Genomic DNA, 14,521 nt, shown 5'->3' on the forward strand with positions numbered 1-14,521 from the left:
TGCGGAATTTCGAATTGCGGGAAACCTGCAAACTTAGTAAGGTAAAAGCGCAGTAACACGAGGTTTCCGTAGTGTAGTGGTTGTCACGTTCGCCTAACACGCGAAAGGCATATGTTATTTTTCGTTGCTACTGTGTTTCTATTCCCTCTTACGCACAAATCCGTTTGCGGTTCTGGGCTTTAAAAATACACAATTCTGGCCGGGCGCGGTGGCTCAAGTTTGTAATCCCAGCACTTTGGGAGGCCGAGGCGGGCGAATCACGAGGTCAGGAGATCGAGACCACGGTGAAACCCCGTCTCTACTAAAAGTACAAAAAATTAGCCGGGCGTCGTGGTGGGCGCCTGTAGTCCCAGCTACTCGGAGAGGCTGAGGCAGGAGAATGGCGTGAACCCGGGAGGCGGAGCTTGCAGTGAGCCGAGATTGCGCCACTGCACTCCAGCCTGGGCGACAGAGTGAGACTCCGTCTCAAAAAAAAACAACAACAACAACAACAAAAAAAAAACCCCACAATTCTGAGTTCAATTTGTGGTCCAGAAATCTAAGATGGAATTCCAAGGAAGCCAGTCTCACCTGAGCGGCGTAGGCCGAGTCCTGGGCCGTGGGCGTCTCCTGGGATTGACACCTCCTAGGGTTCTGAAGCCCAGAAGAGGAGGAAAAGGGACAGGAAACTTACTGGGGCGAGAGGAGGTGGGGTGACACGGGCTTCAGTATCAGCGGGGTCAGAAATCTTTCATCTTAGACTTCTGGACCACAAATTGAGCTCAGAATTGCGTTTTTTTAAAGTCCAGGACCGAGACCGGAACCCAAGATGGCTGCGCTCTTGCTGAGACACGTTGGTCGTCATTGACTCCGAGCCCACTTTAGCCCTCAGCTCTGTATCAGAAATGCTGTTCCTTTGGGAAACACGGCCAAAGAAGAGATGGAGCAGTTCTGGAATAAGAATATAGGTTCAAACTGTCTCTATCACCCCACATCACTATCTACAGTTGGTCTCTTCCCATGGCGATGTCCATCTGCCACCATGGCACTGGTATTGCTTTGAGTGCAGATGTGGGACCTAGAAAAAAAGCCTGAAGATTCCCCAGCTGTACCAGTCTGGAGTGGTTGTCCTGGTTCTTACTGTGTTGTCCTCTATGGGGCTGGCAGCCATGTGAAGAACGGAGGCTCCCAGCATCATCTTCCTACACATTATTACATTCACCCATCTTTCTGTTTGTCATTCTTATCTCCAGCCTGGGAAAAGTTCTCCTTATTTGTTTAGATACTTTTGTACTTTCAGATCCCCTTGGAGCAGTAGAGTACCTTGTAGACCGTAATAGTGGAAAAGGGTCTAGTTTTCCCCTTGTTTCTAAAGATGAGGTGGCTGCAAAGACTCCCCTTTTTTGCCCACAGCTTGCCCACTCGCGGCCTAGAAGCAGTTATTCTCTCTCCATATTGGGCTTTGATTTGTGCTGAGGGTCAGGTTTTGGCTCCTTCTTCCTGAGACAGTGGAAACAATGCCAGCTCTGTGGCTTCTGCCCTGGGGACGGGCGGAGGGGGGTGGGTGGTTGGTGAGGCTTTGGGTGCCACTGACTGTGGGTTGCTGGCTTAAAGGACAATTCTCTTCATTGGTAAGAGCCCAGGCCATTAACACCTACACAGTGTTATTGAAAGAAGAGGGGTGGGGGTGGAGGGGAATTAGTCTGTCCCAGCTAGAGGGAGATAAAGAGGGCTAGTTAGTTCTTGGAGCAGCTGCTTTTGAGGAGAAAATATATACCTTTTGACACAAGAGGAAGATCCAGAAAATTATCATTGAAGATATTAATGGTTATTTCTTTTTCTTGGATTTCCAGAAAAGCCTCTTAATTTTACGCTTTCTCATCGAAGTAATGTACCCTTTTTCTCTGAAACTGAATTAAAATACTCATTTAAAAATAAATAAATAAATAAAGTTCCAGAACCGCAAACTGGTTCGTGCGTAAGAAGGAATAGAAACTAAGCAGCAACGAAAAATGTTGTAAACCTGAGTGTTTCCGCCCGGCTTCGAACCGGGGACCTTTCGCGTGTTAGGCGAACGTGATAACCACTACACTACGGAAACATCCTCTTGCTGCAGGAACATCCTCTTGCTGCTTGCTTTTTTTGTTTTGTTTTGTGAGACGGAGTCTCACTCTGTCGCCCAGGCTGGAGTGCAGTGGCGCAATCTCGGCTCACTGCAAGCTCCGCCTCCCGGGTTCACGCCATTCTCCTGCCTCAGCCTCTCCGAGTAGCTGGGACTACAGGCGCCCGCCACCACGCCCGGCTAATTTTTTTGTATTTTTAGTAGAGACGGGGTTTCACCGTGGTCTACGATCTCCTGACCTCGTGATCCACCCGCCTCGGCCTCCCAAAGTGCTGGGATTACAAGCGTGAGCCACCGCGCCCGGCACTGCTTCTTTATCTTGAAACATGGAAGTATATATTCCCTGATTCCCCAAGTTTAGAAATTTTTGGATTTGTTCTTTCCTTGTAGAAAATTTTCCTATTGTAGTATTGTTCTCACCCTCACTTTTCCCATTAATTGGAATCACCAATATCACATACCGATGACAGATACGAGCAGAAATGCGTTCGCCAAATATATCGACTACATTGTTCGGAGTGTTCAGAGCAGCCTGTTGACAACAGTCAAAAAACTGGGGGCCGGGCGCTGTGGCTCACGCCCGCAATCCCAGCACTTTGGGAGGCCAAGGAGGGGCGGATCAGCTGAGGTCAGGAGTTCGAGATCAGCCTGACCAACATGCAGAAACCTCGTCTTTACTAAAAAAAAAAAAAAAAAAAATTAGCCAGGCGTGGTGGCACATGCCTGTAGTCCCAGCTACTTGGGAGGCTGAGGCAGGAGAATCGCTTGAACCCGGGAGGCGGAGGTTGCGGTGAGCCTAGATCGCGCCATTGCACTCCAGCCCGGGCAACAAGAACCAAACTCCGTCTCAAAAAAAAAAAAGAAACAAAAAAAACTAAAAAATGCCCCAGTGCCCATCAAGGAAGACCTCCTAGAGAAAACGATGCCAGATCTGAGACTTGATCGATGAAAAGAATGATGGTTGTAGATAGGTTAGAAAGGAGCTTTTTTTTTTTTTTTTTTTTTTGCTCTCTCTGGAGATCTTAGACGAAGAAAGTGATTTTTTGTCATTAGAAACTGAATGGAGTGGTCATAATCTTAGGGAGAAAATCCAAGGATTTGAAGCAGGGCTTGGAAAGAAATTAGACTAAATGAGAATATATGGGCTGGATCAGGGAAGAAGGAAGTGTCTCCAAAAGAGGGGAAGATATATTTTAATCTGAATGTGATGAGAGAAATTGGAGAGATTGGGAACTAATCTTTAATTCTTGGCGTGCAGATGTCGTCCAGTGAAGAGTTTTGGTTTCTTGGTTTTCTAAAAAATTTATTAATGTGTACTAGTCAATGAACACATATGACATCAACTCACAAATTTAATTCCATCAACAAATGCCAACAAAGGTAAACATAAAGAAAACTATAACTGTTCAAATTACATGAAAATGGTTGAAACCAAAAATTAAAAAAATCTTAGGGAGGCAGAGGCAGGCGGATCACTTCAGGTCAGGAGTTGGAGACCAGCCTGGCCAGCGTAGTGAAACCCTGTCTCTACTAAATTAAAATGATTGACTCCATAATCCAGTCAAGATGTAAATGTCAGTCCTGAAAAGTGGCAAGATTCTTGAGATTTTTTCATGTGTGATCACGGTTTAGATTTTATTCAAGGTTCAGGGAATTTAAAACAATCTGTGAGTGTTGGACATTCCTAAGTTTGGTGTGCTGCTTATGTGGAATTGTGGACACAGCGTTAGCATTAAACAGTCTTAACAAAGAGAAGAAAGTACTATAGAATGTAGTAAGAACAGTGGACTCCAGAAAAATCCGTGCTGAGTCTGCCGGATAACAATATTTGGAAGTTGTTTTCTGCAGTGTAGTTGTTAACACGTTCGCCTCACATGCTCAAAGTTCTCTGGTTGGTTAACAGACGGAATGCCTCCTGAGACTATTTCTCCTTCCCAACATTTTCCGTCATCGCGATGCCATACCTTTCACCTTTTCAGAAATATTCAAATCAATTTACTGAAGTTTATTCAGTGCCCTGCCGGGCACGGTGGCTCACGCCAGTAATCCCAGCACTTTGGGAGGCCGAGACGGGAGGATCACCTGAGATCAGGAGTTTGAGACCAGCCTGGCCAACATGGTGAAACACCGTCTCTACTAAAAACACAAAAATTAGCCGGGGGTGGTGACGGGTGCCTGTAATCCCAGCTATTGGGGAGGCTGAGGCAGGAGAATCGCTCGAATGGGGGAGGCGGATTTTGCAGTGAGCCAAGACCGCCACTGCATTCTAGCCTGGGCTACAGAGTGAGATTCCGTCTCAAAAAAATAAATAAATAAAATAAAGTAAAGTTTATGTAGTGCTCAATGTCAGGATTTAACACCTGGACGTGAAGAAGAACCACATAGTTAGCTCAAGCCAACACAAGGCTTGAGTTAAGAGGACACACACACACACACACACACACAGAGCTGTCCATTTGAGGATCCTAGGAAAAGTGGCATTTTGCCCTTGAAGAAGGAAAGTCTTTTTGAATAAAGAATATGTACCTGTATATGTGAGTAAAGATTGACATATAGTTAATAAGTCTTAGAATACCCAAAGAAACAGAGCAGATAAGACAGAAACACCTTATTCTTTACGGTTTGGTGTTTTTCTCAGATCTTTTATGTGAAAATCTGCCTAGAAAAGGCTTCAGATATTAAAATGCATTTTTCATTCGCCTCTAGTCTATTGTTAATAATTTATCAGTTTTGTCATGAATAATTCTTTTTTTTTTTTTTTTTTTTTTTTTTTTTTTTTTTTTTTGAGACAGAGTCTCGCTGTCGCCCAGGCGCTGGAGTGCAGTGGCACGATCTCGGCTCACTGCAGGCTCTGCCCCCCGGGGTTCACACCATTCTCCTGCCTCAGCCTCCCGAGTAGCTGGGACTACAGGTGCCCGCCACCTCGCATGGCTAATTTTTTGTATTTTTAGTGGAGACGGGGTTTCACCGTGTTAGCTAGGGTGGTCTCGATCTCCTGACCTCGTGATCCGCCCCCCTTGGCCTCCCAAAGTGCTGGGATTACAGGCGTGAGCCACCGCGCCCGGCAATTCTTTAAGATTATATCACAGTCTCTTCTTTTCAGAAACTGTGGTGATATCCTAAGTCCAGAATCATTCAAAGAGGAAGAATAGCTATTACAGTAACCAATTTAAAGTTTAAGGCCGGGTGCGGTGGCTCACACCTGTAATCCCAGCACTTTGGAAGCCCGAGGTGGGCAGATCAACCAAGGTCGGGAGTTCGAGACTAGCCTGACCAACATGGAGAAACCCCAAAATTAGCCAGGCGTGGTGGCGCATGCCTGTAATCCCAGCTACTCCGGAGGCTGAGGCAGGAGAATCGCTTGAACCCGGGAGGCGGAGGTTGCTGTGAGCCGAGATGGCGCCGTTGCACTCCAGCCTGGGCAACAAGAACCAAACTCCGTCTCAAAAAAAAATTTAGAAAAGCCATTAGTGGTCTATTGTAAAAAAGTTTTTGGGTGCCATCTCTATTCCAATTGCGTTCAGGGTTTTTTTTTTTTTTTTTTTGTCTGTTTGTTTTTTTGAAACGGGGTCTCTCTGTCGCCCAAGCTGGAGTGCAGTGGCGCCATATCGTCACACTGCAAGCTTCGCCTCCCGGGTTCAAGCGATTCTCCTGCCTCAATCTGGAGTAGCTGGGATTATAGGGGCCTGCCACCAAGGGCGGCTGTTGTATTTTTAGTAGAGGCGGGGTTTCGCCATATTGGCCAGAGTGGTCTGGAACTCCTGACCTCAGGTGATCCTCAAGCCTCGGCCTCCCAAAGTGCTGGGGTTACAGGTGACAGCCACCTCGCCCGGGCAAAAGGGCCTATTTCTAAAGCTGTTGAATCTGCATCACTTGCTCTCAAACAGTAGGACAATGGAGCAAACCTCAGCTGTGCTAGGCTACCTAGCCTTAACAGTAGGACAAATATTGTGTTTTAAAAGTTATCATGAATTAGGAATGCTTGTCATGAAACAGTTGGCATTTCCTGCTTCTCGCCTAATGTACCTCCTGTTTTCTAGCACAGCTTTTGAAAGCCTGAGTATTACAGGATTTATTGGGTGTAAATTCAGTTACACCGGATGAAGTTACAGAACGCGTAAACTACAGAAAGCTAGGCCCCGCTGGGATTCGAACCCAGGATCTCCTGTTTACTAGACAGGCGCTTTAACCAGCTAAGCCACGGAGCCATCCCCAAACAAAACCTCAATTGTGTGTTATTTGAAAACTATTTCAGATTTCTATAATTTGCAACAATCTCAGCAACTATTTTGTTAGATGACTTCAAAACAAAAATAGACATCCAGGTCTCAGTGAAAATCAAATAATTTTATTTTGAAAGGATTAATTATGGGCTGGATTGAAATGACTATTTCCCCTTGAAAAGTTGTCCCGGCCAGGCGCGGTGGCTCACACCTGTAATCCCAGCACTTTGGGAGGCAGAGGCGGGCGGATCACCTGAGATCAGGAGTTCCAGAACAGACTGGCCAACATGGCGAAACCCCGTCTCTACTAAAAGTACAAAAATATGCCAGCGTGGTGGCGAGCGCCTGTAATCCCAGCTACTCAGGAGGCTGAGGCAGGAGAATCTCTTGAACCTGGGAGGCAGAGTTTGCAGTGAGCCGAGATCATGCCACTGCACTCCCTCTGCAGGCTGGGAGACAGAGCGAGACTCCGTCTCAAGAAAAAGAAAAGAAAAGAAAAGAAAAGAAAAGCTGTTCCAACATGGATACCGCTAGACTCACTACAGGCTCTGGTGGTCACGTAGGGGCTTTTGCTGAACCTCAAAGGAAAAATGAATTGACTGTTTATTAACCATCATTTTGTTTTAACCACACCTGTTCTCTTCTCTGTTAGTGTGGAGAAGCAGGGGTTATTGGTGGAAGATTAGCACATGTCTGACACATGGTTGCTGTAGGAAAAGAACTATGAGGATATGTGGTGCATCTATCAGATCCCCCCTTCTATCGCTTCTCGGCCTTTTGGCTAAGGTCAAGTGTAGATTCCCCACCCGGGCCCCGCACGACCAGGTGGTGGCACTCATTCTTCAACTACAGGAATATTAACTACTGATGGCTCATGTCTGGGTCCGACTCTGGGACCTACCTTCAGTGGAAGGGAAGTCACTTGCTCCAAATCACACTCCACCACTGGAGCAGCTCAAATCCCATGACTGTTGATGGAGGAATACATAGGTCTGCCCTTCCCGCCTCCCCACTATAATTAAGGACATCTGTGAAGGACCATTCCAGATTTATATTACCTGTGAGAGGGGCTGGACGTATGTTGCACCTGTATTGAATTCAGCTTCTGTCTTTTCTCAATCCTGCTCACCTCACTCTCACAGATGCTGACTTTGAGAGCGTACCCAATAACTTCCCGCACACAAATCTCCATCTCAGTGTCTGTTTCCTAGGGAACTGACCGATGACAAAAAGCAAGTGACTGATGCCTACGGTGGTCTCTTGAGGTCAAAGTAAGTCTAAATGTGGCCCAGTCTTTCAGGAATCATTTACCATAACAAGTGTCCTAGTAAAACAACAACAATAATAATAATCTGTGCCACAAACTTTGAGCATTTTCACTACAGAACAAAACAAACGAAGACATCTACTAGTTGATTAAAAAGATGTACAGGCCGGGCATGGTAGCTCACGCCTGTAATCGCGGTACTTTGAGAGGCCGAGGCGGGCGGATCACTTGAGATCAGGAGTTCAAGACCAGCCTGGCCAACATGAAACACCGTCTCTACTAAAAATACAAAAATTAGCCTGGCGTGGTGGCTCACACTTGTAATCTTAGCTACTCGGGAGGCTGAGGAAAGAGAATCGCTAGACATGGGAGGCGGAGGTTGCAGTGAGCCAAGATCACACCACTGCAATCTAGCCTGGGCAGCAGAGCGACACTCTGTCAAAAAATAAATAAATAAATAAAATAAAAATAAAATAGGGCCGGGCGCGGTGGCTCACGCCTGTAATCCCAGCACTGTGGGAGGCCAAGACAGGTGGATCACGAGGTCAGGAAATCGAAACCATCCTGGCTAACACGGTGAAACCCTGTCTCTACTAAAAATACAAAAAATTAGCTGGGCATGGTGGCGGGCGCCTGTAGTCCCAGCTACTCTGGAGGCTGAGGCAGGAGAATGGCGTGAACCTGGGAGTCGGAGCTTGCAGTGAGCCAAGATCGCACCACTGCACTCCAGCCTGGGCGACAGAGCAAGACTCCGTCTCAAAAAAAAAAAAAAAAAAGTGCAACGTTAGTGAAAGGAGCTGAAGGACAAGAAAAGGTGATTTATTATTTATGATGTTAAACTAGTTTTAATTTTTCATATTCAAAGAGTTGAAATGTAAAGTTAGAAAATAAATGACAAATTTGGCTAGTCGAAGGATATAATTCTCATTTCTAAGGCAAAGACACGAATATAAAGCATTAAACACATTATATACTAATAGTACATATCCAAGATAAGGCTTTACAATTTATATGTATAAATAAGTATATTCATGAACGTCTAAATAGAGAGGGAGGGCATAAGGAGGGCATTTAAAATGTACATAGGCCAATTAACTTTTGAAAATATTATTACCCTTAACTGACAGAAACAGTTGTGGTAGGAAGAGGGGGAAAGTAGAATCTTGTCAAGAAAACAGACAGTAAATCATGAATTAGCTGCTCCAGTGGCCCCTTCCTGGGTTGTCACCTGCCAGCAGGAGGATCAGGCTCCGTGTGGAAGCGGGGCACCTCGCAGGGGCAAATGTTTCACGCCTGCTTCCTCTGAGTTGTCGAATCCGTGCCTCGCCTCCTCCTCCTTTTTCAGATCATAGGATTTCTTTCCCCCGCAGATAATGGCCCTTACTCCGGAAACACGCTGGCTCCGTAATCCCTATTATTGTTTTGGGGGTTTGGTTCTGTCCGGGGAGGAGGTGAGGTCAGAAGCTCAAGAGAGGCTGTCCCCACCGTCCTTTTGTCTCAGCGGACCCCAGTCCGCGCCCGAGCGCCACTAGCTGTCCTGTGACGGGAACTGCAGCGGCAACTGTGTGACTTTCTTGAGCCCGGAGCCACAGGCCTGGGAAGCGCCGCTGAGACGTCAGGATCGTAGTGACAGAGGAACCACCCGAGGCTAGGCGAGGAGAGGGTGCAGTTCCCGGATCCCGAAGCCTTCGAGAAGAGCCGACCTGTCTGGAAGGGTCTCCAAGAACAGAGAGGACTCTGCACCCATCACTCGGGAGCCGCGTCCTTTCAACCATGAGACAGCTCCGTGGTCCAATGGTTCCCTGATCCGCTGCCAAGATCTCAAGCTTGGATGCAACTTCGGATTCGCCCCAGGCAGGAGGAAGGAGGCCCCGATTGGAAACATTAACTTGAATCTTCTCGGATCAGAATTAGCAAGTTAAGAAAAACTGTTTCCCCGTAAGAAGCAGGGTTCTTCAGTGTTCAATGTGGGGCTCCGCCACTCCCAGCCCGGGTGAAGGAAAAGTGGGAAACAGAATGAATGTAATTATCTATTCGAAGATAAATTTCCATAAAGCATGCCGTTTGATAGTAGTTTATAACATGGAAGTAAAGCTCTCTGTCATCCGGCCGGTTAGCTCAGTTGGTTAGAGCGTGGTGCTAATAACGCCAAGGTCGCGGGTTCGATCCCCGTACTGGCCAAGTGTTCGTTGTGGTTTTTATCACCAGAATGGACGGTATCCCAGACGTCTACCCAAACGTATACCTGTGTGCGTTTCTCCAGGCTTAACTTTGCGCCGTCTCCAAGGCATACCCACATCTCACCCGTAAAGCAAAACGGCAACAGGCACCTTACAGTGACAGAGGTACAGTACAGGTGGAGGCTTTTGTGATTCTTGTCCTCCTCTGCCCCGGGGGAATTTTCTTGGAGTAAAATGCTGAATTATTTGATTACGTCAAAAAAAAAGCGCATGTAAAACCACCCACCGTTTGTATCACTCATGCTAGGTCATTCCGTTTTCTTCATTTCAGTCTAAGAGAAAACAAGATTATAAAGTGAGAAAGAAAAATTTTCCAGAACTTCAATGATAACAGTGACAAAGATCTTTGTTTTATATACTCTGAACGCTTATTCCAACGTGAACAGGATATATACCTTTAAAAATATTTTTCTAATTTAAGAGTTTTTTAAAAAACAACACATTATTATACAAAGCAGAAACATTTCAAAGAAAACTTTAAAAAGATATAGATATATTAAAAAGTTTTCTTTTTTTTTTTTTGAGACAGAGTCTTGCTCTGTAGCCCAGGCTGGAGTGCAGTGGCCCAATCTTGGCTCACTGCAGCCCCTGTCTCCCAGGTTCAAGCGATTCTCCTGTCTCAGCCTCACGAGTAGCTGGGATTATAGGCGTGCAGCACCACGCCTGGCTAATTTTTGTATTTTTAGTAGAGACGGGGTTTTGCCATGTTGGCCAGACTGGTCTCGAACACCTAAACTCAGGTGATCCACCCACCTCGGCCTCACAAAGTGCTGGGATTACAGGCGTGAGCCACGCTGCCAGGCCTTTCCTTCCATTTTTATTCTTCATCAGCTGAATTCTCACCACCATCTTCTATAGGTAAACTCTGTCCTTAATTTCTCATATATCCCTACTGGGTTTCTTTATTTAAATACTGCATTTATATTGATTATTTTTTCTTCTTTTTCACACAAAAGAGAGCTTAGTTATTTACTCGTTGTTTTGCATTTACACTTTTTCTTAATGTATCTTAGATGTTTTAAATTGCACTTTTCAACTTTGTACACTGTTAAAAGCAGAGCTTGGGCCGGGCGCGGTGGCTCACGCTTGTAATCCCAGCACTTTGGGAGGCCGAGGCGGGCGGATCACGAGGTCAGGAGATCGAGACCACAGTGAAACCCCGTCTCTACTAAAAATACAAAAAAATTAGCCGGGCGTGGTGGCGGGCGCCTGTAGTCCCAGCTACTCGGAGAGGCTGAGGCAGGAGAATGGCGTGAACCCGGCTTTTTTTTTTTTTGAGGCGGAGTCTCGCTCTGCCGCCCAGGCTGGAGTGCAGTGGCGCGATCTCGGCTCACTGCAAGCTCCGCCTCCCGGGTTCACGCCATTCTCCTGCCTCAGCCTCTCTGAGTAGCTGGGACTACAGGCGCCCGCCACCACGCCCGGCTGATTTTTTTTTTTATATTTTTAGTAGAGACAGGGTTTCACCGTGGTCTCGATCTCCTGACCTCGTGATCCGCCCGCCTCGGCCTCCCAAAGTGCTGGGATTACAAGCGTGAGCCACCGCGCCCAGCCTAAATACTGCATTTATATTGATTATTTTTTCTTCTTTTTCACACAAAAGAGAGCTTAGTTATTTACCCGTTGTTTTGCATTTACACTTTTTCTTAATGTATCTTAGATGTTTTAAATTGCACTTTTCAACTTTGTACACTGTTAAAAGCAGAGCTTCTTTGGGAGGCCGAGGCAGGCGGATCACAAGGTCAGGAGATCAAGACCATCCAGCCAACATGGTGAAACCCTGTCTCTACTAAAAATACAAAAATTAACCAGGTGTGGCAGCGCTTGCCTGTAGTCCCAGCTACTCGGGAGGCTGAGGCAGGAGAATTGCTTGAATCAGGGAGGTCGAGGCTCCAGTGAGTCAAGATCATGCCACTGCATTCCAGCCTAGGCGACAGAGCGAGACTCCATCTGAAAAAAAAAATCAGCTTATTTTCAAATGAGTTGATCCTACTAGCCAGGAATTGAATACAGATACTTCTTGTCCACTGTACAAAGTACAGGCTTTTTCATCATAGGAAAGAGGGTGGTGAAAACGATATCCTTAATTTTCTCTTATAAGGTGAACAAAGCACTTTCTTTCCTAGACCATATGATCATCAAAGAGGTTTGAATATGGGCTCCCAAGCTGTACAATAATCAAAGGAAATTACATATAATTTCAACAAACATGTGTGCGTGCATGAATATTATATATATGTATATATGTGTGTGTGCATATGTGTGTGTGTGTATATATATATATATATATTTTTAGACAGTCTAGCTGTATTGCCCAGGCTGGAGTGCAGTGGCATGATCTTGGCCAACTGCAACTGTGCCCAGCTGAAAGCCACTCCATCTTGGATGGTAATCCACCATGTTGACTTCTGATTAACCCCAGTTCTGGAAATGCCTCTAAGATTTCCACTTTAAGGTACAATAAATCCTGCAATTCGGTGAAAACAACCTTGATGTTATTGTAACCACATACTTACCGTACATAAATCCTGCCCTTAGGCTGGGCGCAGTATGTCACGCCTATAATCCCAACACTTTGGGAGGCCGAGGTGGGCGGATCACTTGAGGTCCAGAGTTTGAGACGTGCCTGGCCAACATGGTGAAATGCCGTCTCTACCAAAAACACAAAAATTAGTTGGGCATGGTGGGGCGTGCCTGTAGTCCCAGCTACTCCAGAGGCTGAGGAATGAGAATGGCTTGACCTGGGAGGCGGAGGTTTCAGTGAGCCAAGATCTGGCCACTCCAGCCTGGGCGACAGAAAGAGACCCTGTCTCAAAAAAAAAAAAAGAGAAAAGAAAAAGAAAAATCCTGCCCTTAGGCAAATTCCCTGTGGTTCATAAGCCCTGGGTTTGGCTGGTGACAATGTGGGGATCCATCATCTTGTCTTGCTACCACTCAAGACATGGCTCCTGTTATTAAATGTTTCTTTCTGAGAAACTGAATTTGTCAGCCTCTTTCTTTGGCCTCTCAGCTTCCTCAGCCTTTAGGAATAGACTTGTATACACCTGCTCACGGTGGAATAAGACTGAAAGCAAACTACATCAGATTCTAACAGCTTTCAGAGGTAATGGTGGTGGGCAAGAGAAAGATACTCTTTCTGCCTCAGACGTCTCATCAGCAACCTCGAATGAATGTTAGGAGAAAACAAAATAATGCCTCAAAATCTGGAGGAAAAATGTTTTAATACAGAATTCCATAGCTATGTATAGCATCAAATGTGAAGTTGGAATAAAGACATTTATAAACCTATGATAACTCAAAAAGCTGACCTACATTTTAAGAAGCAAACTGAATATATATACTACAGGGAAAATAGGGAGGAAGAGAGAGAAAGACATGGAACTCAAGAAATGATGAATCTGATCTAGGAGCTCAAAAATGAAAAACCACAGGATGACAGCTATTCAAGAAACCTAGAATGCAACTAATCTATATGGGAGCAGGAAGCTAAAGGACTCAGAGAAGATTTACCAGATTTACCAGACAGGAGGGGATCATGCAGAATAGATTTAATTGAGAACTTGGTAAGTGTTAAGGATGTTGCATTAGAATGTATCATTCAGCTGCAAAATAAAAAATAAAAATGGGAAAAAGGAAGAATAATCCAACTGGCTTAGGACAGAAATACATCTCGTGTGACAGGGAGTACAGAGGTACTCTGACTCTCTATGATTGGCACTGTTCTACCACATCTGGTGTTGGTATTACCCTTAAGCTGTTTAATCTTACAACTATAGTTAATACTGCTGCCGCAAGCAACAAAGTGATTTTTTCCCCATGCATTGAAGGAAAGTCATAACCCCTCCTCCCAATTATGAAAATATTATTATGCCAATTTAGTTCCCTTAAAGATTACATTGAACATTTAACTTTTCTGTGTAACAAACAAAATGCAGGTATTTTTATAGTGGTCATAGAACCAATTTATATATAATTTTTTAAGAATGATTAATAAGCAAGGTCATGAGATAGATGTCTATATTACACAAGAGATACAATTAAACTTTTTGGAATTCTGAATTTAACAGGTGGTTGTTTCCTTTTGTTTTACAGATAGTCCTTTGAGATATTACAGTTAGTTAGAGAATTAAGAACAGGAGCTTTCTTAAAGATAACACAGGGACAACTGTGTCTTTTCTCTCCATATGAATAAAAATTTACATTCTTCCTATCTTCTATTTTATGGCCAGAGAAAACTCTCTGAATATTCAGATTTATCCCAAAAGTTTCTAAAATGACTAAACTGTTCTGAATCATGCTTTTTTTTTTTTTTTTCTTTCTTTTTTTTTTTTTTTTTTTTTTTTTTGAGATGGAGTCTTGCTCTGTCACCCAGGCTGGAGTGCAGTGGTGGGATCTCAGCTCGCTGCAACCTCCGCTATCTTGGTTCAAGAGATTCTCTTGCCTCAGCCTCTCCAGTAACTAGGATTACAGGCACCTGCTACCACACTCAGCTAATTTTTGTATTTTTAGTAGAGTTGGGGTTTCACCATGTTGGCCAGGTTGGTCTCGAAGTCCTGACCTCAAGTGATCTGCCTGCCTCGGCCTCCCAGAGTGCTGGGATTACAGGCGCCAGCCACCACGCCTGAGCAGAATCATGCTCTTAATTGTACTTGAAAAACAAACCTTTATCTGAAAAAACTTTCTGAGTTTTTGT

The 14,521-nt window shown here is 45.0% G+C and overlaps 3 non-coding genes and 1 pseudogene across 3 annotated transcripts; 2 read left to right on the forward strand and 2 right to left on the reverse strand.

Moving 5' to 3' along the window:
* Positions 1 to 808: 808 nt before the first annotated feature.
* Positions 809 to 1,350, forward strand: LOC116459877 (succinate dehydrogenase cytochrome b560 subunit, mitochondrial-like; annotated as a pseudogene).
* A 657-nt stretch (positions 1,351 to 2,007) lies between these two features.
* TRNAV-AAC (transfer RNA valine (anticodon AAC)) lies at positions 2,008 to 2,080 on the reverse strand. The gene has a single exon. It is a non-coding gene; the product is annotated as a tRNA-Val (tRNA).
* A 4,155-nt stretch (positions 2,081 to 6,235) lies between these two features.
* Positions 6,236 to 6,309, reverse strand: TRNAT-AGU (transfer RNA threonine (anticodon AGU)). The gene has a single exon. It is a non-coding gene; the product is annotated as a tRNA-Thr (tRNA).
* A 3,389-nt stretch (positions 6,310 to 9,698) lies between these two features.
* TRNAI-AAU (transfer RNA isoleucine (anticodon AAU)) lies at positions 9,699 to 9,772 on the forward strand. The gene has a single exon. It is a non-coding gene; the product is annotated as a tRNA-Ile (tRNA).
* Positions 9,773 to 14,521: the final 4,749 nt, after the last annotated feature.

Source organism: Hylobates moloch, unplaced genomic scaffold (genome assembly GCF_009828535.3).
Source record: "Hylobates moloch isolate HMO894 unplaced genomic scaffold, HMol_V3 SCAFFOLD_20, whole genome shotgun sequence".
Taxonomy (NCBI): Eukaryota; Metazoa; Chordata; class Mammalia; order Primates; family Hylobatidae; genus Hylobates; species Hylobates moloch.